We start from the raw sequence: 24,122 nt of genomic DNA, 5'->3' as shown, positions 1-24,122 counted from the left end.
ATAGCTGTTGATGTATAGTATATTTTGTCATCTAGTAGAACAAGGCATCAATCGTTATCTATTTTTCTAATTTAGACTTTTCATGGTTGTCACTATATTCTGCTCTACCAGGTTAAAGTCACAACTAGCTTCCTCCTAACCCAAAACAATATCTTATTGGGACTGTGGTTGGTATTGAACCACGTTTTTAAGTTAACGTCTGGAAAATTTACCATGTTTGCAGGACCAAGACTTCCGTGTGGATAATGAAGCACGGGGGTGGGATCATGTCATTGAGTAAGCACTTGCTATGGGTCCTGATGCCTCACTTGAGTATGAGTCCTTGGTCAATAAACCTATCTCTCTGAACTCTGCTGTCTTTATCTGTAAAGGGTGGCAAAAACACCAGTCTTGAAGGGTTTCTGTAGAGAATTAAGTAACGAGAAATTGGTACTCAATACAGTGACTAGCACAGTAAAACCTCAATGAATGTTAGGAATTATGCCTATCTATATATGTATGTAGATCTTTTATTCCTTCAGGAAAGATTTCCAGTTTTCTTCATATAGGTCTTGATTATTACTTGATTATTACACTGCTGTAACAGAGATCAAAACTACAGTGGTTCAAAGGAGATAAAGTGTATACAGGTTGACAGGACATCTGTTCTGTAGGAGGCTGCCAACCCCAAACTGCACAGCAAGAGCTACTGACAAACAGTAGATGGATGGAGCTTCTTCAATTGCCAACTCCTTCTCTATCTGAAATAAAATGAACTGAGATGTGACAACCATCAGCTTCCTCTTAGTCCCTGGGAAAGGTCACTTGGTCCTTGCTTAGATCACAAGATAATACTACCCCACCTTGGGGTTTTTATTCCAATTGCCCATGAGTTTCCTTAATTTAAGGCCCATCAAATGAAGAGATTTGGGCTATCAAAGGAGAAAGATAAAGAAAACAAGAAAGTATATAATCTCCACATATAGAAAGATTGTTACTTCATCCTCAGCATCATCAACATTGGCATTTTTGCCAAAATCATCGTTATCAAATTAATCATTATTTAGACCAAGTTTCTGATATTCAGAAAAGAAAACAAAGCCAAAGGGTGGTGAAGTTATATGGAATAAAATGATTCTGTTTGGAACCATATCCACAGTTTAATCGTATTTAACAGCAAACCTTGAGAAGACTGTCCACACAAAAGCCTTTGAGTAGGAAGATGTGTTTAATGATTTCCTTTTGTTTAGAGAGCAAAGAAGTGTGCTTAGAGAATGGCTACATAGAACTATTGAAATATTCAGCTACTCATTCTTATTCCATATCTTGTAGTAATCTTTACAGTTATTTACTAAAAATGATAAACATTTTTTGATACAATACAGAGGATTTCATATATTTTCTAAAACTAGACTGTTAGCTATGTGAAGCTGTATTTGTTAGAGCACTCAGAAAAAATTCTCATTAAAAGTTATACATTATGTTTTTCTTAGTGTTGAAAATGCTTACAACCTTGTAACAGTCTCATCAATCCTGTTATAATTAATACTACAAGTATATAAAAATTGAGTGAATTCTTAATTTTTTTGGATTCCCAATTCCTAGTTGGGTGGATGGTTAGAAAGGTGCCTATAGGATTTTCTCCTTGCAAAAAAAAAAAAAAAAGCAAGAATATAAATTCAAAATCTAAAACATTGGCCGGGCGCGGTGGCTCAAGCCTGTAATCCCAGCACTTTGGGAGGCCGAGACGGGCGGATCACAAGGTCAGGAGATCAAGACCATCCTGGCTAACACGGTGAAACCCCGTCTCTACTAAAAATACCAAAAAAAAAAATTAGCCGGGCGTGGTAGTGGGCGCCTGTAGTCCCAGCTACTCGGGAGGCTGAGGCAAGAGAATGGCGTGAACCCAGGAGGCTGAGCTTGTAGTGAGCCGAGATCGCGCCACTGCACTCCAGCCTGGGTGACAGAGCAAGACTCTGTCTCAAAAAATAAAAATGAAAAAAAAATAATAATAATAAAAAACAAAATCTAAAACATTTATTTCACCAGAATAAAATTTTTTTTCTAACACAGTTGCTTGACTAAGTTTATATAGGCCCACACTAAATGCATGTGGTGTAGTGCCAGAGGCAATGTCTAGTACACACCAGGCTAAACATACTAAAACTGTAAGACAAAGTAGTGAAAAATTCAGAGGCTTAATAAGAAATACAGAAAAAGAAAGATTGCAACAAACTTCTTTTCCCTTTCAAAAATCAGAAGATAAAGTAGTATAGACGTAAGTTGGTTTCCCCTTTTCCTTTTGCAATGTCCATAATTTTTTTAACCTCTAATAATCCAATGAGGAAATCTGAACTGAAAATATAAGGAAAGATTGTCCTGCTTGAACAAACATATTTGAACATGAGAAACGAAATTTGAAAACTATGCATTAACCTAAAGAGTTTAGGGGCTTTAAAAAAAGGCAAAAACATCCAAATTTGATCAAGATGTGCTTTGTTTTCTGTAACTTCTGGGAAGTTTGTAGTACAACTGCGTTAGTCAGGGCTCTCCAGAGAAAGAGAATCAACAGAAGGGGTGTGGGTGTGTGTGGGTGGGTGGGGGTGTGTGTGTGTGTGTGTGTGTGAAGAGGTGAGGGTACTTATTTGAAGAAACCGGCTAACTCAACTGTGGGAGTTGGCAAATCAGAACTCTTCAGGACAGGCTGGAGACTCCAAGAAAAGTTGGTGTTACAGCTGTAGCTTGAAAGCAGATGTAAGAACTCCTCCTTCCTTGTAGGACCTCAGTCTGTTTTCTCTTAAGGCCTTCAACTGAATTGGATCAGGCCCATCCACATCATGGAGGGTAATCTACTTTACTCAAAGTCTACTGATCTAAATGTTAATGTCATCTGAAAAAAATACTTTCACAGCCACACTCAGACCGGTATTTGACCAAATATCTGGGTACTACAATCTAGTCACGTTGACACAAAACTAGCCATTACAGGAACTAAGCATAAGTAGTTCATGGAAATAGTTGCAATTTCATTTATTTTTAGAGTAATCAGAGAAGCTCACCTTTGTTTTTTAGTGTAAATTTTAAAGGGAAATATGAAGTAAAAACTATGACTTGCCACTAAATCTTAAAATGTTCCTACTTCATGACTGTCAAAAGGTGAAAATGCATGAGTTGAAAAAATAGTTTCATTTTTATCATAATTAGCATGATTAACATTATCACTGTCAACATATCATCATCATTTATCCTGGCAAACCCTCCCATACTAAGCAGCTGTGATTTCCTTGCTCTACACACACTTCGAATCCGTATCTTGCTACACATGACCCTATGTTTCCTTAAAGTGATATTCCTCGATTTTCCTCTTGTACAGACGTATGGGTTGCTTGGAACTTTGTTCCAACAGAAACTCTCTAAAGCTCTAAAGTAGTGACTTTCAAACTTTTCTGTCGGTGTAAGAAACAAATTTCACACACACACATACACACAGCTGACTCACTACCATGCATAGTCCTCTGTGAAATTTTCTAATCCATTTTATGCTAACCTAGAATAACAAATGTTTGCCACATTCTTTAAATTGATGTTGTAAGTGGCATATAACCTGAAATGTAAAGGAAACACTGCTCTTAGGCAGGTACATGTTACCTACTTAGGGCCTGAGGGGACAGGCAACAGCCTGAGGAAGTAACAGTGTCATCTGCACAGCGGTCTGGAAAATTCAGAACAAAAGGGCCCGTAGGAAGTAAAAAGTGTACCCCAGAAAACACTCCCCACAGACACACACGTGCGTTTCTGCCATGCTGTCTCCTTACTCTTGTATCTAATATTGACATTACCGCTCAGTGGAATCAGTCACAAGTGAGCTGCAAAGCAGTCATTGTCTGCCTGTAAAACCCCACTAAGGAAAGAGGAAGCAGCATCTCTCTTTCCACCAGCACATCATCTCTTGCAATGAACTCTTTTGCAATTAACTTTGAAGGACATGGGAGAGTCAGTCCACCTGCAAGCAAAGATACAAAGTCTGAGACCCCTGAAAGAGAGAACGGCTTGCTCCATTTACATTCACATCCCTGCCACTTTTTTTTTTCAGAGATAGCGTTTTGCTCAGTTGCCCAGGCTGGAGTGCAGTGGTGTGATTAGAGCTCACTGAAGCCTCAAACTCCTGGGCTCAAGCGATCCTCCCGCTTCAGCCTCCCAAGTAACTAGTACTAAAGGCAGGCGCCACTACGCCTGGCTAATTTTTAAAATTTCTCGTAGCATGGGGTCTCGCCGTGTTGCCCAGGCTGCTATGGAACTGTCGAGCTCAAGCAACCCCCCCGCTTTGGCCTCCCAAAGCGCTGGGATTGCAGGCAAGCACCGCGGCGCCCGTTCCCCACCGTTTTATTAATGGATGCCATTGTGCAGTGTTTTCCTGAAGAGAAAACGCTTCGCCGACGACACGGAATCACCGGTGAGTGCTCCCGCCTACCTCCATGTCCTCCCGCGTCCAGCGGCTGCGGGCTTTCCCGCGAGCCTTCCCCAGGGCGCCTTTCTAGTCTTCTCGGCGTGTGGGTGAGGGAATTGAGCGGCGGTGACAAGCAGCTGAAGCGGGTCCGGCGCTCGTGCAGACTGCGGTGCTGTGGAAAGCGCGGCAGCCGCGCGGAAAGGCCGGGCGCTGAGACCGCATGCGCAGCAGTGTGCCGACCCCGAGGGGCCCAGGCCAAGTCGCGCGAGAGGCGCGGTAGGACCGCGAGGGTGGCCGGGGAAAGCCAGGCCTTCCACTTGGCCGGTCTACGCGGAAATGCAGTGTTGGCCGGCGTCACACACACGAAGTGGCTGCAGCGGCGGTGACCGCACCGCCCCAGGTACGTGTACGCGGCGACCTCAGGGCGAAACAGCAGCCCTCGGAGCCGGCGCGGCCAGGCCAGACCCCGAGCCAGAGGCTTCAGAGGGCCGCACCTCTCACCCCGCGGGCCATGGATTTGCTTGAGCCCCCGAGGTTAACCAGCACCTGGGGGAAGCTGCGAGTGCTGTGGCAGGAGGTGGAGGAGGGCCCGGTCGCGGAGGAAGTGGGAGTGTTTAGTGGAGGCGCCACCAGCGAGAGGAGGAGGTTGGTGCAGTTGCCAGTAATGGCCAGAAAGTAAAAGGCCCTGCCGACCGCTAACAGGACCGTCTTCACCTTTGGCCTCTCCAGAACCCCAGCAGAATGGCGTCTCCCTGCGAGCTCTCACTGACCCTCCATCACCCGTGGTCTCATTTGCCTGTTTAGAGAGGTTCACGGGCGCAGTTGAGAGGTGACAATGTGCTAGCCGCCCTCACTCTCAGCGCCTCCGCGGCCTCCACGCTGGCGGCGCTTGAGGAGCCCTTCAGCCCGCCGCGGCACCGTGGGAGCCTCTCTGTGGGCCGGCTGAGGCCGGAGCCGCCTCCCTCTGCTTGCGGGGAAGTGTGGAGGGAGAGGCGCGGGCGGGAACCGGGGCTGCGCGCGGCGCTTGCGGGCCGGTGTGAGTTCTGGCGGGTTCTGCGGGCCGCACACGGAGCGGCCGGCCGGCGCCACCGGCCCAGGGCAGTGAGGGGCTTAGCACCCGGGCCAGCAGCTGCAGAGGGTACGCGGGGTACCCCAGCAGTGCCTGCCCGCCGGCGCTGTGGTCGAATTCTCACGGAGCCTCAGCCGCCTCCCTGCGGAGCAGGGGTCGGGACCCGCAGCCCGCCATGTCTGACCTCCCCGCCTGAGGTGGGCTCCCATCCCGCCGGAGCCTCCCCGACGGGCGCCGCCCCCTGCTCCCTGGCGCCCAGTCCCATCGACCGCCCAAGGGCTGAGGAGTGCAGGCCCGCCTCGGGAGTGGCGGGTGGCTCTGCCTGCAGCCCCCTGCAGGATCCACTAGGTGAAGCCAGCTGGGCTCCTGAGCCTGATGGGGACTTGGAGAAGTTTTGTATCTAGCAAGAGGATTGTATGTGCACCAATCAGCACTCTGTATCTAGCTAATCTGATGGGGACTTGGAGAACTTTTATGTCTAGCTAGAGGATCCTAAATACACCAATCAGCACTCTGTGTCTAGCTCAGGGTTTGTAAATACACCAATCAGTACTCTGTGTCTAGCTCAAGGTTTATAAATACACCAATTGGTACTCTGTATCTAGCTAACTCTGTGTCTAGCTAACCTAGTGGGGACTAAGAATTTTTCTGTCTAGCAGTGTCTAGCTCAAGGATTGTAAACGCACCAATCAGCACTCTGTAAAATGGACCAATCAGCAGGATGTCGATGGGGTCTGATAAGGGAATAAAAGCAGGCTGCCCCAGGCAGGAGTGGCAACCCGCTGGGGTCCCCTTCCACACTTTGGAAGCTTTGTTTTTTTGCTCTTTGCAATAAATGTTGCTGCTGGTCACTTTTTGGGTCCAGGCTGCCTTTATGAGCTGTAACACTCACCGGGAAGGCCTGTAGCTTCACTCCTGAAGCCATGACACCATGAACCAACCGGGAAGAATGAACAACTCCAGACTCGCCGCCTTTAAGAGCTGTAACATCAGGAAGGTCTACAGCTTCACTCCTGGCAGGGAGACCATGAACCCACCAGAAGGAAAAAGCTCCAGACACATCTGAAGGTCTGAAGGAACAAACTCTGGACACACCATCTTTAAGAACTGCAACACACTCACCGCGAGTGTCCGCGGCTTCATTCTTGAAGTCAGTGAGACCAAGAACCCACCAATTCCGCACACACAATGATTAGAAAATGGCACGTGTTGTTCTGTACTCAGTACTGAGGATCCATTCCACCACCCACAGTTTTTAGCAAGTCTCTCTTGCCTGCTGATTATCTAGCACTGAAGGGCAAGACGTTAAGTAAAGATATTTGTGAAGAGAAGGAAGCTAAAACTTTTTTCTCAGCACTCTGATCTAGTCAAGCAAGTTAACTGGATAGACTTTTAAAAATAAAAATTTTTTAAACTTTCTGTTCTTTTCAGAAAAAAGTAAATAATATAAAAACCAACGTTTTGTCAGAATCTACTAACGAACCAATTTCTCTGCTACTGGATACAATCTCCTAAAATTTGTGGAACAATAGCTTCAATTAATATGATCAGCTCTCACGTTTCCACATTTTACACTTCTGTGTTCCAATGATTTAAAATCCACTGCATAAAGAGTATTGTCTCACACTGTGTGCCAGCCTTGCACTGTGAACTGCAGGTTTAGACAGGAAAGAGACAAGACACCTAGTAATAAGTTACCCATAATACCTGTACATTTTGGGGAAAATAGCCTGGGGGCCCTTGAGAATAAGGGAGCCCTAAATTCATTTTCCTCTGAATTGTTAAAGATTTGGTCCAGTCTTCTTACTCAGTGATTAGTCTAACATTATCCAAAAGAACAGCTTTGTGCAAAGGTGAAAGGATTTTCTTCCTTGCCATGTCCACTCACAAAAGAGCAGAAAAGCAAGGAATGTTCTTTTGTGCCTTTCCAGTCAATATTATACAGTGCCCAGAGATCAGTTAAACAGAATAATCAGGATCATTGTAGAGGTTTATTTTGGTAGTGTGTCTTATGACCTGCACTCCTTCAGTGAAAGCAAACTAAATGTTCACATTATTAAATAGACACCCATCGAGTATTTGGGCTGGGAACATAGATCTCACCTATAATTAAGAAATTAACTGAAAAAAGGTATTTTCTATATGTCAACAATTAAATGTTGGCTGTACGAATATAATTTTCTACTATCACTGGTTTTGGCTTGACTCAGCTGCTGAAGCAGTAAGGATGCAGTGTAAACAGAGGGTTACAATTACATCCCTCTGGTTTTCCAGAGCTCTGCTGTACAGGTACAGGATGTGTCCATTTGAGGTCTAATCTGAAAGGATTGTAGACCTTAAACTCAGAAAAGGGTTACTGTCTGATCTCTAGCCGTATATAAAGTGCAATTAGATCTGGAGTTTTTTAAAAAAACAATCAACATGAAAGTTATAGAGAAACCAGTTTAAGGGACAGTTTAGAAACTGAATCTATTATGAGCATGTTGTATCTGCAGATATCATCATGAGAATACACATCTAGAACTAAACTAAGTCAGCATGAATTGGAACTTGAAAGTTGTAACATGGACACGAGGAATCATTTACTCAAGTTGTTTGATACTCATCACCTGTGTTCACTAACTGCACTGTCACAGACCTAGGGTCCAGTATCTTTTAAATGTCTAAACTCTAAACCAAAATCCATAATGTCAACACAGGACTACAAATTGTCTTATGACATTTAGAAAAGAGGGAATGAGAGATTAGGAATTCCTGTATGTGTTTTCAGAAATACACAAGAAGGAGTGGTCCTGCCTTACTGACATGAGTGTTCTTACTGTAGGTGGCAAAACACACCTGTTCTTGTAGTTTTCAGGCCTTCAATTCACATCGGATCGTCTATCACTCATTGTACCACCCTACCCTCCTCTGCCATTTTTGCTGTCCACCTAATAGCCTAAACATCATACCCTAAATGACAATATTCTGGTCCTTCTTTGGGTCTCCTCCCCCCTCAACCAACAGATAGCAGTCTTATCAGCTAACTATGTGTAGGTGTGGTCAGTATAATAAATGTGCTTCCTGAGTCTGATCACTGCTATGTGATACAGCTTAGATTTGTGTCGCCACCTAAATCTCGTGTTGAATTGGACAAGGGGCCTAGTGAGAGGTGACTGGATCATGGGGGCAGATTGCTTCCTTGCTGTTCTCATGATAGTGAATGAGTTCTCACAAGATCTGGTTCTTTAAAAGTGTGTGGCACCTCCCTCTGCTCCTGCTCCATCGTGTTAAGAGTGCTTGCTTCCCCTTCGCCTTCCACCATGATTGTAAGTTTCCTAAGGCCTCTTAGTCATGATTCCTGTTCAGCCTGTAGAACTGGGAGTCAATTAAACCTCTTTTCTTCATAAATTGGCCTGTCTCAGGTAGTTCTTTCTAGCAGTGTGAGAATGGAATAATACACTACGTCTGTTAACACAGGAAGCTGTTGGACCTACAAGGACCTCATCAAGGTACAGAGTTATTATATATTAATCAGTTACCATTCATTTTTCTTAAACATTTTAAACTGTATTTCTAAATATATTCTTGCATATTAAAAATTAAAATTACTGTTGCAGTGCCACAATGTGTCAACCACAAACTTCACACAGGGGAAAAGTCCTTGTCTTCAGTTACTTTGTCAGAGATTTGAAAGGCTTTTATTCATTTTCCATGCTCTCATTACTTACCTCATTATCTGGCTGCCTTGTCTGGTGGCTCCTTAGCTTTCATGTGGTTCATAGTCCACATATTCTGGTTCTGAGATAGTCAAATGGCAGCATTTTAAAAATAATGACGTTGACACAAACAAATGGAAACACATCCCATACTCATGGATGGGTAGAATAAATATCGTGAAAATGACCATATTGCCAAAAGCAATCTACAAGTTCAATGCAATTCCCATCAAAATACCACCTTCTCTCTTCACAGAACTAGAAAAAACAGTCCTAAAATTTATATGGAACAAAAAAAAGCCCACATAGCCAAAGCAAGACAAAGCAAAAAGAACAAATCTGGAGGCATTATGTTACCTGACTTCAAACTATACTATAAGGCAGTAGTCACCAAAATAGCATGATACTGGTATAAAAAATAGGGACATAGACCAATGGAACAAAATAGAGAACCCATAAATAAAGCCAAATACTTACAGCCAATTGATCTTTGACAACGCAAACAAAACATAAAGTGGGAAAGGACACCCTATTCAACAAATAGTGCTGGGATAATTGGCAAGTCACGTGTAGAATGAAACTGGATCCTCATCTCTCACTTTATAAAAAAAAAAACTCAAGATGGATCAAAGACTTAAATCTAAGACCTGAAACCATAAAGATTCTACAAGGTAACATTGGAAAACCCATCGGCTTAGGCAAAGACTTCATGACCAAGAACCTAAAAGCAAATGGAACAAAAACAAAGATAACTAGATGGCACTTAAGTAAACTAAAAAGCTTCTGCACAGCAAAAGAAATAGAGTTAACAAACAACTGACAGAGTAGGAGAGAGTCTTCACAATATACAACACATCTGACAAAGGACTAATATCTAAAATCTACAAAGCACTCAAACCAGTGAGAGAGAAAAAAAGTGGGCTAAAGACATGAATAGACAATTCTTAAAAGGAGATATCCAGGCTGGCAGTGGTGGCTCATGCCTGTAATCCCAGCACTTTGGGAGGCCAAGGTGGGCGAATCAAGAGGTCAAGCGATCAAGACCATCCTGGCCAACATGGTGAAACCCTGTCCCTACTAAAACTACAAAAATTAGCTGGGCATGGTGGCGTGCACCTGTAATCCCAGCTACTTGGGAGGCTGAGACAGGAGAATGGCTTGAACCCGAGAGGTGGAGGTTGCAGTAAGCCGAGATCACACCACTGCACTCCAGCCTGGCCACAGAGCGAGATTCCATTAAAAAAAAAAAAAAAACAAAAAAAAAAAAAAAAAAAAAAACAACGTGGGCGGGTGTGGTCACTGGCAAGTTGGCCGAATAGGAACAGTTCTGGTCTGCAGCTCCCATCGACATCAACACAGAAGGCGGGTGATTTCTGCATTTCCAACTGAGGTACCCAGCTAATCTCATTGGGACTGGTTAGAAAGTGGGTGTAGCCCACGGAGTGTGAGCAGAAAGAGGGTGGAGCATTGCCTCACCCAGGAAGCACAATGGGTCAGGGAAATCCCTCTCCTAGCCAAGGGAAGCCGCAAGAGACTGTGCCCTGAGGGATGGTGCACTGCAGCCCCAGGTACTACGCTTTTCCTACTGTCTCTGCAACCCGCAGACCAGGAGATTCCCTCGGGTGCCTGTGCCACCAGGGCCCTGGGTTTCAAGCACAAAACTGGGTGGCCATTTGGGCAGACACCAAGCTAGCTGCAGGAGGTTATTTTTGTACTCCAGTGGCACCTGGGATGCCAGTGAGACAGAACTGTTCACTGCCCTGGAAAGGGGGCTGAAGCCAGGAAGCCAAGTGGTCTAGCTCAGTGGATCCCACCCCCATGGAACCCAGCAAGCTAACACTGGCTTGAAATTCTCAACTGCCAGTACAGCAGTCTGAAGGTGACCTGGGACGCTTGAGCTTGGTGGGGGGAGGGGTGTCTGCCATTACGGAGGCTTGAGTAGGCGGCTTTCCTCTCACAGTGTTAAAACCACCAGGAAATTTGAACTGGGCAGAGTCCACCACAGCTCGGCAAAGCCACTGTAGCCAGATTGCCTCTCAAGATTGCTCCTCTCTGGGCAGGGCATTTCTGAAAGAAAGGCAACAGCCCCAGTCAGGGGCTTATAGATAAAACTCCCATCTCCTTGGGACAGAGCACCTGGGGGAAGGGGTGACTGTGGGCACAGCTTCAGCAGACTTAAACCTTTCTGCCTGCCAGCTCCGAAGAGTGCAATGGATCTCCCAAAACAGTGCTCAAGCTCTGCTAAGGAACAAACTGTCTCCTCAAGTGGGTCCCTGACCCCCATGCCTTCTGACTGGGAGACAACTCCCAGCAGGGGTTGACAAACACCTCATACAGGAGAGCCCGTTCTGGCATCTGGTGGGTGCTTCTCTTGGATGACACTTCCAGAGGAATGAACAGGCAGCAATCTTTGCTGTTTTGCAGCCTCTGCTGGCAATAATGAGGCAAACAGGGTCTGGAGCGGGCCTCCAACAAACTCCAGCAGACCTGCAACAGAGGAGCCTGACTGTCAGAAGGAAAACTAACAAACAAAAAGGAATAGCATCAACATCAACGAAAAGGATGTCCACACAAAAACCCCATCCGAAGGTCACTGACGTCAAAGACTAAAGGTAGATAAATCCACACAGATGAAGAAAAACCAGTACAAAAGGCTGAAAATTCCAAAAACCAGAATGCCTTTTCTTCTCCAAAGGATCACAGCACCTCACCAGCAAGGGAACAAAACTGGACAGAGAATGAGTTTGATGAATTGACAGAAGTAAGCTTCAGAAGGTGGGTAATAACAAACTCCTCCGAGCTAAAGGAGCATGTTCTAACCCAATGCAAGGAAGCTAAGAACCTTGAAGAAAGGTTACAGGAATTGCTAACTAGAATAACCAGTTTAGAAAAGAACATAAATGACCTGATGGAGCTGAAAAACAGCACAAGTACTTCTTGAAGCATACACAAGTATCAATAGCCAAATCGATCAAGTAGAAGAAAGGATATCAGAGATTGAAGATCAACGTAATGAAATCGTGAAGACAAAGAGAAAAAAGAATGAAAAGGAATGAACAAAGCCTCCAAGAAATATGGGATTGCGTGAAAAGACCAAACCTACATTTGATTGGTGTACCTGAAAGTGACAGGGAGAATGGAACCAAGCTGAAAATCACTCTTCAGACTATTATCCAGGAGAATTTCCCCAACCTAGCAAGACAGGCCAACATTCAAATTCAGGAAATACAGAGAACACCATTAAGGTACTCCTCGAGAAGAGCAACCCCAAGACACATAATCATCAGATTCACCATGGTTGAAATGAGGAAAAAATGTTAAGGGCAGCGAGAGAGGAAGGTCGGGTTACCCACAAAGGGAAGCTCATCAGACTAACAGTGGACCTCTCTGCAGAAACCCTACAAGCCAGAAGAGAGTGGGGGGCAATATTCAACATTCTTAAAGGAAAGAATTTGCAACCTAGAATTTCATATCCAGCCAAACAAAGCTTCATAAGCAAAGGAGAAATGAAATCCTTTCCAGACAAGCAAATGCTGAGAGGTTTTGTCACCACCAGGCCTGCCTTATAAGAGCTCCTGAAGCATGGAAAGGAAAAACCAGTACCAGCCTCTGCAAGAGCATATCAAATTGTAAAGTCCATCGACACTATAAAGAAACTGCTCAGCTAATAGCTGGCAGAATAACCAGCTAGCATCATAAAGACAGGATCAAATTCACATATAACAATATTAACCTTAAATATGAATGAGCTAAATGCCCCAATTGAAAGACACAGACTGGCAAATTGGATAAAGAGTCAAGACCCATTGGTGTGCTGTATTCAGGAAACCCATCTACATGCATAGACACACATACACTCAAAATAAAGGGATGGAGGAATATTTACCAAGCAAATGGAAAGCAAAAAAAAAAAGCAGACGTTGCAATCCTAGTCTCTGATAAAGCATATCTTAAACCAACAAAGATCAAAAAAGACAAAGAAGGGCATTACATAATGATAAAAGGGATCAATGCAACAAGAAGAATTAGGTATCCTAAATATATATGCACCCAATATAGAAGCGCCAAGATTCATAAAGCAAGTTCTTAGAGACCTACAAAGAGACTTGGACTCCCACTCAATCATAATAGTAAGAGACTTAGATTCCCACACAATAAACTGGGGAGACTTTAACACCTCACTGTCAATATTACACAGATGAATGAGACAGAAAATTAACAAAGATATTCAGGACTTGAACTCAGCTCTGGACCAAGCGGACCTGATAGACATCTACAGAGCTGTCCACCCCAAATCAGCAGTATATACATTCTTCTCAGCGCCTCATCACACTTATTCTAAAATTGACCACATGCTTGGAAGTAAAACACTCCTCAGCAAATGCAATAGAACAGAAATCATAACAGTCTCTCAGACCACAGTGCAATCAAATTAGAGCTCAGGATTAAGAAACTCACTCAAAGCCACAAAACTACATGAAAACTGAACAACCTGCTCCTGAATGACTCCTGGGTAAATAATGAAATTAGGGCAGAAGTAATAAGTTCTTTGAAACCAATTAGAACAAAGACACAACATACCAGAATCTCTGGGACACAGCTAAAGCAGTGTTTAGAGGGAAATTTATAGCACTGAATGCCCACAGGAGAAACGAGGAAAGATCTAAAATCGACACCCTAACATCATGATTAAAAAATAACTAGAGAAGCAACAGCAAACAAATTCAAAAACTAGCAGAAAACAAGAAATAACTAAGATCAGAGCAGAACTAAAGGAAACAGAGACACGAAAAACCCTTCAAAAAATCAATGAATCCAGGAGCTGGTTTTTGAAGAGATTAACAAAATAGATAGACCACAAGCCAGACTAATATAGAAGGAAAGAGAGAAGAATCAAATAGACACAATAAAAATGATAAAGGAGATATCACCACTGATCCCACGGAAATCCCACAAACTACCATCAGAGAATACTATAAACACCTCTATGCAAATAAACTAGAAAATCTAGAAGAAATGGATAAATTCCTGAACACATACATCCTTCCAAGACTAAACCAGGAAGAAGTTGGATCCCTGAATAGACCAATAACAAGTTCTCAGATTGAGGCAGTAATTAATGAGACCCAGGTCCAGATAGATTCACAGCCGAATTCTACCAGAAGTACAAAGAGGAGCTGATACCATTCCTTCTGAAACTATTCCAAATGGTAGAAAAAGAGGGACTCCTCCCTAACTCATTTTGTGAGTCTAGCGTCATCCTGATACCATAATCTGGCAGAGACACAACAGAAAAAAAATTTCAGGCCAGTATCCCTCATGAACATCGATGCAAAAATCCTCAATAAAATACTGGAAAACAAAATCCAACAGCACATCAAAAAGCTTATCCACCACGATCAAGTCAGCTTCATCCCTGGTTTGCAAGGCTGGTTAAACATACACAAATCAATAAACATAATCAATTACGTAAACAAAACCAATGACAAAAACCACATGATTATCTCAATAGATGCAGAAAAGCCCTTCAATAAAATTCAACACCCCTTTATGCAAAAGACTCTCAATAAACTAGGTACTGATGGAACGCACCTTGAAATAGTAAGAGCTGTTTATGACAAACCCACAGCCAATGTCATACTGAATGGGCAAAATCCGGAAGCGTATTTGAAAACCGGCAACAGACAAGAATGCCCTCTCTCACCACTCCTATTCAACGTAGTATTGGAAGTTCTGGCCAGGGCAATCAGGCAAGAGAAAGAAATAAAGGGTATTCATATAGGAAGAGAGGAAGTCAAATTGTCTCTGTTTGCAGATGACATGATTCTGTATTTAGAAAACCCCATTGTCTCAGCCCAAAATCTCCTTAAGCTGATAAGTAACTTAGCAAAGTCTCAGGATACAAAATCAATTGACAAAACGCACACACATTTCTGTACACCAATAATAGACAGCAAACCATGAGTGAACTCCCATTCACAATTGCTACAAAAAGAATAAAATATCTAGGAATACAATTTACAAGAGATGTGAAGGACTTCTTCAAGGAGAACTACAAACCACTGCTCAGAAAAATCAGAAAGGACACAAACAAATGAAGAAACATTCCATGCTCATGAATGGGAAGAATTAGTTCATGAAGATAGCCATACTGCCCGAAGTAATTTATAAAAGAATTCAATGCTATTCCCATTAAACTACAATTGGCATTCTTCATAGAATTAGAAGAAACTATTTTAAAATTCATATGGAACCAAAATAGAGCCCAAATAGCCAAGACATTGCTAAACAAAAAGAACAAAGCTGGAGGTACCACACTACCCAACTTCAAACTATACTATAAGGCTACAGTAACCAAAATAGCATGATACTGGTACCAAAACAGACACATAGACCAATGGAACAGAATAGAGAACTCAGAAATAAGACCATACACATACAACCATCTGATCTTTGACAAACCTGACAAAAACAAGCAATGGGGAAAGGATTCCTTCTTTAATAAATGGTGTTGGGAAAACTGGCTAGCCATATGCAGAAAACTGAAACTGGACATCTTCCCTACACCTTAAACAAAAATTAACTCAAGATGGATTAAAGACTTAAACATAAGAACTAAAACCATAAAAACCTCAGAAGAGGATCCAGGCAGTACCATTCAGGACATAGGCATGGGCAAAGACTTCATGACTAAAACACCAAAAGCAATGGCAACAAAAGCCAAAATTGACAAGTGGGATCTAATTAAACAAGAGTTTCGGCACAGCAAAAGAAACTATCATCAGAGTGAACAGGCAACCTACAGAATGGGAGAAAGTTTTCGCAATCTATCCGTCTGACAAAGGTCTAATATCCAGAATCTACAAAGAACTTAAACAAATTTACAAGAAAAAAAACATCAAAAAGTAGGCGAAGGATATAAACAGACACTTCTCAAAAGAAGACATTTATTTGGCCATCAAACGTGAAAAAAGTTCATCATCACTGGTGATTACAGAAATGCAAATCAAAACCACAATGACATACCATCTCACACCAGTTAGAATGGCGATCATTAAAAAGTCAGGAAACAACAGATGCTGGAGAGATTGTGGAGAAATAGGAATGCTTTTACACTGTTGGAGTGTAAATTAGTTCAACCATTGTGGAAGCAGTGTGGCAATTCCTCAAGGATCTAGAACCAGAAATACCATTTGACCCAGCATCCCATTACTGGGTATATACCCAAAGGATTATAAATTATGCTACTATAAAGACACATGCACACATACATTTATTGCAGCAGTGTTCACTGCTGCAATGACTTGGAACTAACCCAAATGCCCATCAACAATAGACTGGATAAAGAAAATGTGGCACATATACACCATGGAATACTATTAAGCAATAAAAAAGGATGAGTTCATGCCCTTTGCAGGAACATGGATGAAGCTGGAAACCATCATTATCAGCAAACTAACACAAGAACAGAAAACCAAACACCACATAATCTCACTCATAAGTGGGAGTTGAACAATGAGAACACATGGACACAAGGAGGGGAACATCACACACCGGGGACCTTCGGGGAGTGGGGGGCTAGGAGAGGGATAGCATTAGGAGAAATACCTAATGTATGTGATGGGTTAATGGGTGTAGCAAACCACCATGGCACATGTATACGTGTGTAACAGACCTGCACGTTCTGCACATGTGTCCCAGAACTTACAGTATCATAAAAGTAAATAAAACTTTACATAAATGCATAAAGTCTAGTATAGCTAATATAATGAAATGTCAACTATAATTCCAGCTCAAAGAGCACGCCACAAAATTATGAAGGCCTTTCCACCAATCTCTAAATATATGTCCTCATAATATTACATTTCTGTTTCTTCGTGAATAATTTCTGATTTTAGCTATGATTCAGTGATAGTAAGATGGCAATCATGAGGAGAAAATCCTGCCTCATTTCACCACTTAAGTAGTCTTAGGACTACTTAAGACCTAAGTCTTAAGTAGTCACTTCTAATGCAGCTGAATAATAGATACTCACCCAGCTAAGTCTACGAATTGAATCCATGTATGTAAGATAAGGCCCCCAAGGAGTCATAATAAGCTGGGAATGCCATCAGCTCATCTTCCTTCAGGCTCATATTTGTCACTGTCACTTGTGGAAGCAGGACAGCACTGGCACTGGGATTGTTAGAAACAGGATATCAAAGGGAAAACTGAACTTCTCTAATTTTTGGAAGACAGCAGATTGGAAACAGATGGACTCCAATGTTTTCCACGTGTGAGGTAATTGTCCCAGGTAGCCTTGTTCAGATGGGTGGTCTGGCCTCACTTCTTGTCAACAAAACAGAAGTCAAACAATATTTCTACCTTCCAAGAGAATAGAACATAATGTCAGATTTTCTCATGGATTTCCACTAGTTCAAGGAAGTTTCATGGCCTTCATTTATTTCTTCTGCAGAGGTCTCAGGATCACCTAGAAATATAAGATACTTCGTTGGAATTTGGAAGATACCTCCTGCTCCAAAACTACTTCAAAGATGTGCTCTTTTTCCCTGGGAACAGAGCCCCAAATCAAGGCATCTGGCGTGGGAAGCATAAGGTAGGCTGCTTTTCACCTCTCACATATTATGGTGTATTTATCATGGGTAGAAATACTCCATTGCAGGCAGCACTGATGACTGAGATGCACACTGCCCTCCTTTGTAAACCTTATTTTAATATAAATTTCCAGGAACCTGTGTTTGCCATCCCATCCCTTTTTCTCCTCTACTGTTTCTAGTCATTGGGATGTTTTATTTCACAAACTAGAACACCCACTTCTTGGCAACAGACATACTTTTTCTTTGTGACACCCACCAACCAAACCTGAAATACAACTTTAACTTTAACCTTAACCCTGATTATAACTGCCACATTTGTGATTCTTTTAATTAAAAAAAAAACAAACAACTTGATGTTATAATAGTAGCTTTTCTTCCCATAAACCTATATACCGTTGCACAGAGCACCACCTCAACCTGTTTGGGTTTGGCATGGTGTGTTCCCATGCATTGTCTTTGATTCTGTAATAAACAAGTCTTCCAGTTGGCCTCATTTAGGACACCTTCACCCTCAGACTTCTACTCTCTGCAAGTACGATTCTGCCTAAACTCTCTGACTGGATCCATTCTATCATTAGCTGCCATAATTACAACCTCAGTACTCAGTCTTTGTTGTTTCTTAGCTCTTAATTTGTTCGTTTAATTGCCTTACTTGAAGTTTCTCTATTTCTTCTTTTTAAACTTTCTTTAGCCAGTGCTCACAGAAAAAAAGAAAAAACTTGTCAACTAAGAATCCTACACCTAGCAAAGCTATGTATCAAAAATTGAGGATTGCTTGAGTTCAGGAGTTCAAGACAAGCCTGGGCAACATAATGAGACTTCATCTCTGCTAAAGATAAAAAATACATATATTAGCCAAGTGTGATGGTGTGCACCTGTAGTCCCTCAGCTACTTCGGAGGCTGAGGTGAGACAATTGCTTGATCTCAGAAGATCTAGGCTGCAGTGAGCTGTGATTGTGCCACTGAACTCCAGCCTGGGTGACAGAGTGAGGTCCTGTCTAAAACAAAATAACAACAACAACGAACCTTAGGGAATCTCACAAAAATGTAGTTTTGGTCAATTTTTCCTATTTTAAGTTCCTGATTTTTCCTTACATTCTAAAGCAAAGGACAATGAAAGCATTGATGAGACCTAGGCTGGAGGAGCCTGCCCTAGACTTAACATATTACCTCTGGGCAACCCCTGCAAAATCTCCAGAGACTTATACGGTGAGGAATAAGCCAATGTCAGCATCTCCGAAAAGATTTTCACTTTAGGCCTTCCTGAAGCAAGAGCCTAAGAGAGTTGGGATCTAGCAGGTGCACATTGTGCTCTCTTAAGCATTTCCAACCAAGCATTTCCCACCTGGATACAGGGCTGTCTCTAGGATGTGGGTGCTTGGTTACCAGAATTCTAAGTTCTGTTGGGGTCTGTCACCAAGGAAGTAAGATCACTTTTTCAAAGTTTCATCCTCTGGGCTCCTTGCTTCCATAAGACCTACCCCAAGGCCCTGCTGGGCCACTGACTGCTCACTATCCCTGCATGTTAACTCTTTACCTGTGTGCAGTTATGCAAACACAGCCCTCAGTTCCCTGGAAAGACCTGAATACAGCCAGGGCCTCAGGTGTGAGGTCACAGATGTGGGTAAGAACCTACTCTTTCTTACAGTTCTGTGACACTAGCAAAGTTATTGTGGGTTTAGGGGCCTTTCAACACGTACAGTGGGTAACATGCCAGCATCTTCTTCCTAGGGAACTCATCAGGTGTGTATGAGATAAAACTTGTAAAACTCATAGTGTGGCATCCCATGTAGATAATGCACACACTTAGGGATAAAGGAACTATAAGAAGGAATGGGAGGTAGCATAGAGTACACCTCAAACAGGCCTGTATCCAGCAATGTGATATTGGAAAGTCGCTTCCCCTCTCAGCCTCATTTTTCATTCTGCATCAGTAAGAGTTTGAGATGAAATGGAATTCAGAGAGTGTCATCCTCTGACATTACTCCTTTCAGTGCCTTCTCATTATATTCAGAATCAGACCCATGTCCTTCATTTTGGCCTATGTGGTGGGCAAGGCTTACAGGAAGGCTCACAATACTAAGGGGTTAGTGACTCACTTCTGACCAACAGAATGCAACGGACGTAATGGGATAACACTTCTGTCTTAGGTCAGGCTATTATAGCAAAGATAGACTGAGCCACTTATCAACAACAGAATGTTTTTTCTCACAGTTCTGGAGGACAGAAGTTGAAGATCAGAACGCTAGCGTGGTTGGGCTCTGGTGAGAACTCTGTCTTCTGAGTTGAAGACTGTAGACTTTACATTGTATTTTTACCTGACAGATAGTGGAGTAAGGAGCTCTCTGGGGTTTCTTTTATAGAGCTGGTAATCACATTCATGAGGATTCAGAACCTAATTACCTCCCACTTCCTAGCACTGTTACACTGGGAGCTAGGATTTCAACGTACACAGTTTTTGGTGGGGAAATGTTCAGTGTATTGCAATTCTCATTATGTTATTATCAAAAAAGCTGTCATTTTCTCCTAGTCACTTCTGTGTTTCCTTTCTCAATCTCTCTGTCTATTTCTCTCATCTACTTACTCTGTCCAGTATTTTATCCCTCATTCTCTGCCTGTGTCTTTGTCTTTCTCTGTCAATATGTAATTATCTCCCTGTCTTTCTGCTGTATTCCTCAAATTCAGAAAGCAAGCTCCAGTGTTATGAGCTGCCCTAGGCAGAGGCCTACACAACAGAGAATGAGGGAGTGCCCAGGCCCCAGGAGACACTCAGGCTCTCAGTCCACACTGAACCTGGACAGTACCCACGTGAGTGTGCTTGGAAGCCAATCCTCCCACAGCCCAGCTTCAGCTGAGAACACAGCCTCAGCCTCATGGAGCCCCATGTGGAGGCAGCCAGCAAAGCGGTGTCCAGATTCTGGTCCACATAAATCATGAGATAGTAAGCATTGTTGTTTAAAGGTGCTAAGTTTGGGGACAATGTTGTCAGAGAGAGGCAGATCACTGTCTTCTTCCAGCCCCCAGAGTCATCCTCCCTCTTTTCTTCTCTCCCCCAGGCTCCCTCTAGCCCACACCGGCCTCTTTCTCACATCCTCTGCCAACGTCACCTCTGCCTGCATGTCTCTGCACCAGGAGTGGCATCTCCCTGACATACTGTTCCCAGACTTGTGTAGGGCTGGCCTTCTGTTGTTATCCTGGTCATGGCATAAATGTCACCTCAATGAGGCATTTGGGTCCCTCGAATGCCATGGCTCCCCTGCCCTCCCTCCCAACATGTTACTTTATTATAGCATTTACTCTTCTTTTATATGTACTTGCTTTAGTGTTTTTGTCCATATATCCTCAGACTGTGGGCTCCCTGAGTGGGGGAAAGGGCAATACAATCATTTCTCAGCACCACATGCTGGGCCCACCAGGGCACTTGGCATAGGTTTAGTTCTGTAGCAGGGTTGCTGAGTGAATAAATGAGGGAATGTCTAATCTCCTTGTCTGCTTCTGATCACCTCATAATGGTATATTTGTTTCTTTTAAGAAACACAATAATCAGAGTTGATAGTAAAACAAATGGCAAAATAATTAAAATTTCTGGTTTCCTGTTGAGTATTTATGATAGCTTTTATTATATAATTATTCCTGATATTAAGATTTTAAGTTTTACAACTTTTACATAATTTGATTTTTAATGAAAACCTGTTTTATTTAGCTTTGAGTTGTGACAATAAATTTTATAGTCTATCTCCAAATTCTTCCATAGTTTAATAATTTTATTGTTTTTATGAATGATTTTGACCCTGATATTTATTTTGGAAAGCGGAATTCTACATGTTTCCTGTCTTTATCTGTCAATTCCAAAGGTATGGCACAATGCTGACCACCAGGTCAGACCAAATCACATTTTGTCATCTAGGATTTCGCATCTGATGTTTCAATTAACAGGTGTACAAGTTGATATGTCCAGCAAACCTGGGCCATATGTGCCCTAAAGAATTCTAAATCATTTGATTAATATTTTATTTCCTTGTCTAGTTTTTAAAAATTGTTCATTATAACTTCTTAGTTCATGTATGACTCTGAACTCGTGCACTAGATTTAAATTCTGCAGTTGCTCACATATCTGGCTCATGGTAAAGTTGGATCTTTAGATGGAACAAATAATTTGAGAATTTATGACGGGAAAATAATTTCAGGACAGAAAGCAAGAAGGAAAAGTCAATGGTGGGGCAGAAGAAGAGAGAACAGAATCATAAGAGACAGGAGGGAGAGCTGCATGCCAGGAGGCAACCGAAGGACAAGAAAGGGAAAGATTTACTAAAAAATGTGTCTAGTTTTTATTGCTTCTGATTGTAAAATTTTTCATCTTTAGCCACAGAATATTTTAGTGGAGCAGTGTTTGATTCAGGATTTCATGTGGAGTCCTCTGCCTACCAACTAACAATACTGCCCATTGGACCCAAGGAATCTTTGTTTTCCTAAAAGGCCACTCAAAGGAACAATGTTTCTCTGGTCAACATTCGTTAGTGTGGCCATTAAAGGTTCAAATAATTTTTGATGAAGTAATGCTATTCAGAAAAATAAGCATAAGAATTATAATAAAAATATATATGTACCAATAGTTTTATCCTAAAATGAAGAGTATTTAGAGTACAGTTTGTATGTAATTCTGTGCACCTAATGTCTAGACCCCAATGCAATCATTGGCCATCTCTTAAGGCAGAAAAAAGCCTATGACCCTAGTGGGTGTAAAACCATAGAAAACATGCTCTGATTAAAAATGTTTTCTTAAGACAAAAAAAAAAAAAAAACCCGAATAGAAAATGTAACCAGTTTCATAGTAACTGACAGCAATGTTTATCCAAATTGATGCTGATCCAGTGAAAACCACTAACTGTCCTCTCTGTGAGGCTGGCTCAAACAATAGGCTCAAAGGTTCTAGGCCTATGGTCTACCCTCAGATTATTCTTCTATAAAATAACTTTAGGCATCATAAAACATAACAGTAACACAAGGATAGCACAATGGGATGAAGATGACCTGATTCTACCAAGAATGTCAAAGAAATGGGGTCTACAAAGTCTAGGTACCAAACTCAGAATAAATAGCTGCAGAACTCAATAGAAAGAGAACAGAGTTCAGCTCTTGCGCTGGCTTGCCACATCATCATGCACTTGACAAGTCAGGAAAAGCAAGGCAAAGGGGACCTTCATGGATGGTGCACATAGTCAAGGCTGTCACCTATGGGAAAATATATCTCAGTGGAATCTTCATGTGACCATGAAAATTAGCAGACCATCTGAGGTAAATGCCCTATTCAAGTGTACCATTTTAATCTTTATACCATATTTTTACTCTACCTTTTCTATGTTATATACACAAATGCTGACCATTGTGTTACAGTTGCCTACAGTATTCAGCACAGTAACGTATTGCACAGGTTTGTAGTTTAGGAGCAATAGGCTATACCATATACTCTAGGTGTGTGATAGGCTATACCACCTAGGTTTGTGTAAGTACATCTTACGATGTTCACACAACAATGATATTACACAATGGTGCATTTCTCAATACATACCCCATTATTAAAAATGCATTATTGTATAAAAATAAAATGGATGTTGAAAGAGTGAAATTGCTATCTATTGTTTCATAACATATAACCCCAAAATTTTGTATCATAAACTCACAGTATTTATTACCTAATTGAGTTTCTGTAAACGAGTAATTCAAGAACAATTTATCATGGTGGTTGTGCCTCTGGATATCTCATGTGGTTACAGTCAGATTTCAACTGGGGCTGTCATCCAAAGGCTTGACCGAAAGTAGAAGATCCACTTTCAAGTTTGCTCACACTCACAGCCTGCGAGTTGGTGGTGTTTGTCATTGAAGGCTTCAGGTTCTCTCCACATGGATGTTTTTGTAGGGCTGCTTGGCTGCTTGATTATTCTCACCAAATAGTTGTTGGTTTCTTCCAGCGTGAGTGGCTTAGAAAAAAGGAAAGCATAAGTGGCAAAATCTTTGATGACCTAGACTCAGAAGTCACACATGGTCACTTCTGTCACATTCTATTCACAAGAAAGGATACTGAAGCTGGACATACCTTCAAGAAGAAGAGAATTAGGGTCTATGAAAGGACTTCAATAAGTTTGTGAAAAAATGAAAGTAAAACACAAAAGTAAAATACGGAAACTTTATTTCTCAACACAAGCTTCATCAAGTTCAAGACACATTTATAAGCAATAATACTGGCCTTTAGTCTATCCCTACAAAAAACTAAGGTCCTGGGAATTTAACCATGTCGAGACAGTCTTTTTTATGTTATTAACTGAAGAAAAAT

General features: G+C 42.1%; 2 protein-coding genes across 16 annotated transcripts in view; one reads left to right on the top strand and one right to left on the bottom strand.

Moving 5' to 3' along the window:
* GCSAML (germinal center associated signaling and motility like) overlaps positions 1 to 4,544 on the bottom strand; it is a 50,401-nt gene extending 45,857 nt beyond the window's left edge. Inside the window, exon 1 of one of the 2 annotated variants that reach the window (XM_021932247.2) lies at positions 4,451 to 4,544. The gene's annotated coding sequence lies outside the window, so the exon portion shown is untranslated. The remainder of the gene's footprint in view (positions 1 to 4,450) is intronic. The other variant, XM_031660415.1, reaches the window with a different exon arrangement.
* Positions 4,545 to 4,727: 183 nt separating this feature from the next.
* LOC103880245 (olfactory receptor 2B11) overlaps positions 4,728 to 24,122 on the top strand; it is a 68,132-nt gene continuing 48,737 nt past the window's right edge. For 4 of the 14 annotated variants that reach the window (XR_001897979.2, XR_004180507.1, XR_641169.3 and 1 more), the window contains exons 1-2: positions 4,728 to 4,826; positions 17,649 to 17,789. The gene's annotated coding sequence lies outside the window, so the exon portion shown is untranslated. Of the gene's footprint in view, positions 4,827 to 17,648; positions 22,594 to 24,122 lie in introns of those variants that run through there. The other 10 variants (XR_002519335.2, XR_001897980.3, XR_001897978.3 and 7 more) reach the window with 10 other exon arrangements.

Source organism: Papio anubis, chromosome 1 (genome assembly GCF_008728515.1).
Source record: "Papio anubis isolate 15944 chromosome 1, Panubis1.0, whole genome shotgun sequence".
NCBI classification, from domain to species: Eukaryota; Metazoa; Chordata; class Mammalia; order Primates; family Cercopithecidae; genus Papio; species Papio anubis.
Note: the sequence above shows the minus strand (reverse complement) of the source record. Positions and strands in the feature narration are given on the sequence as shown.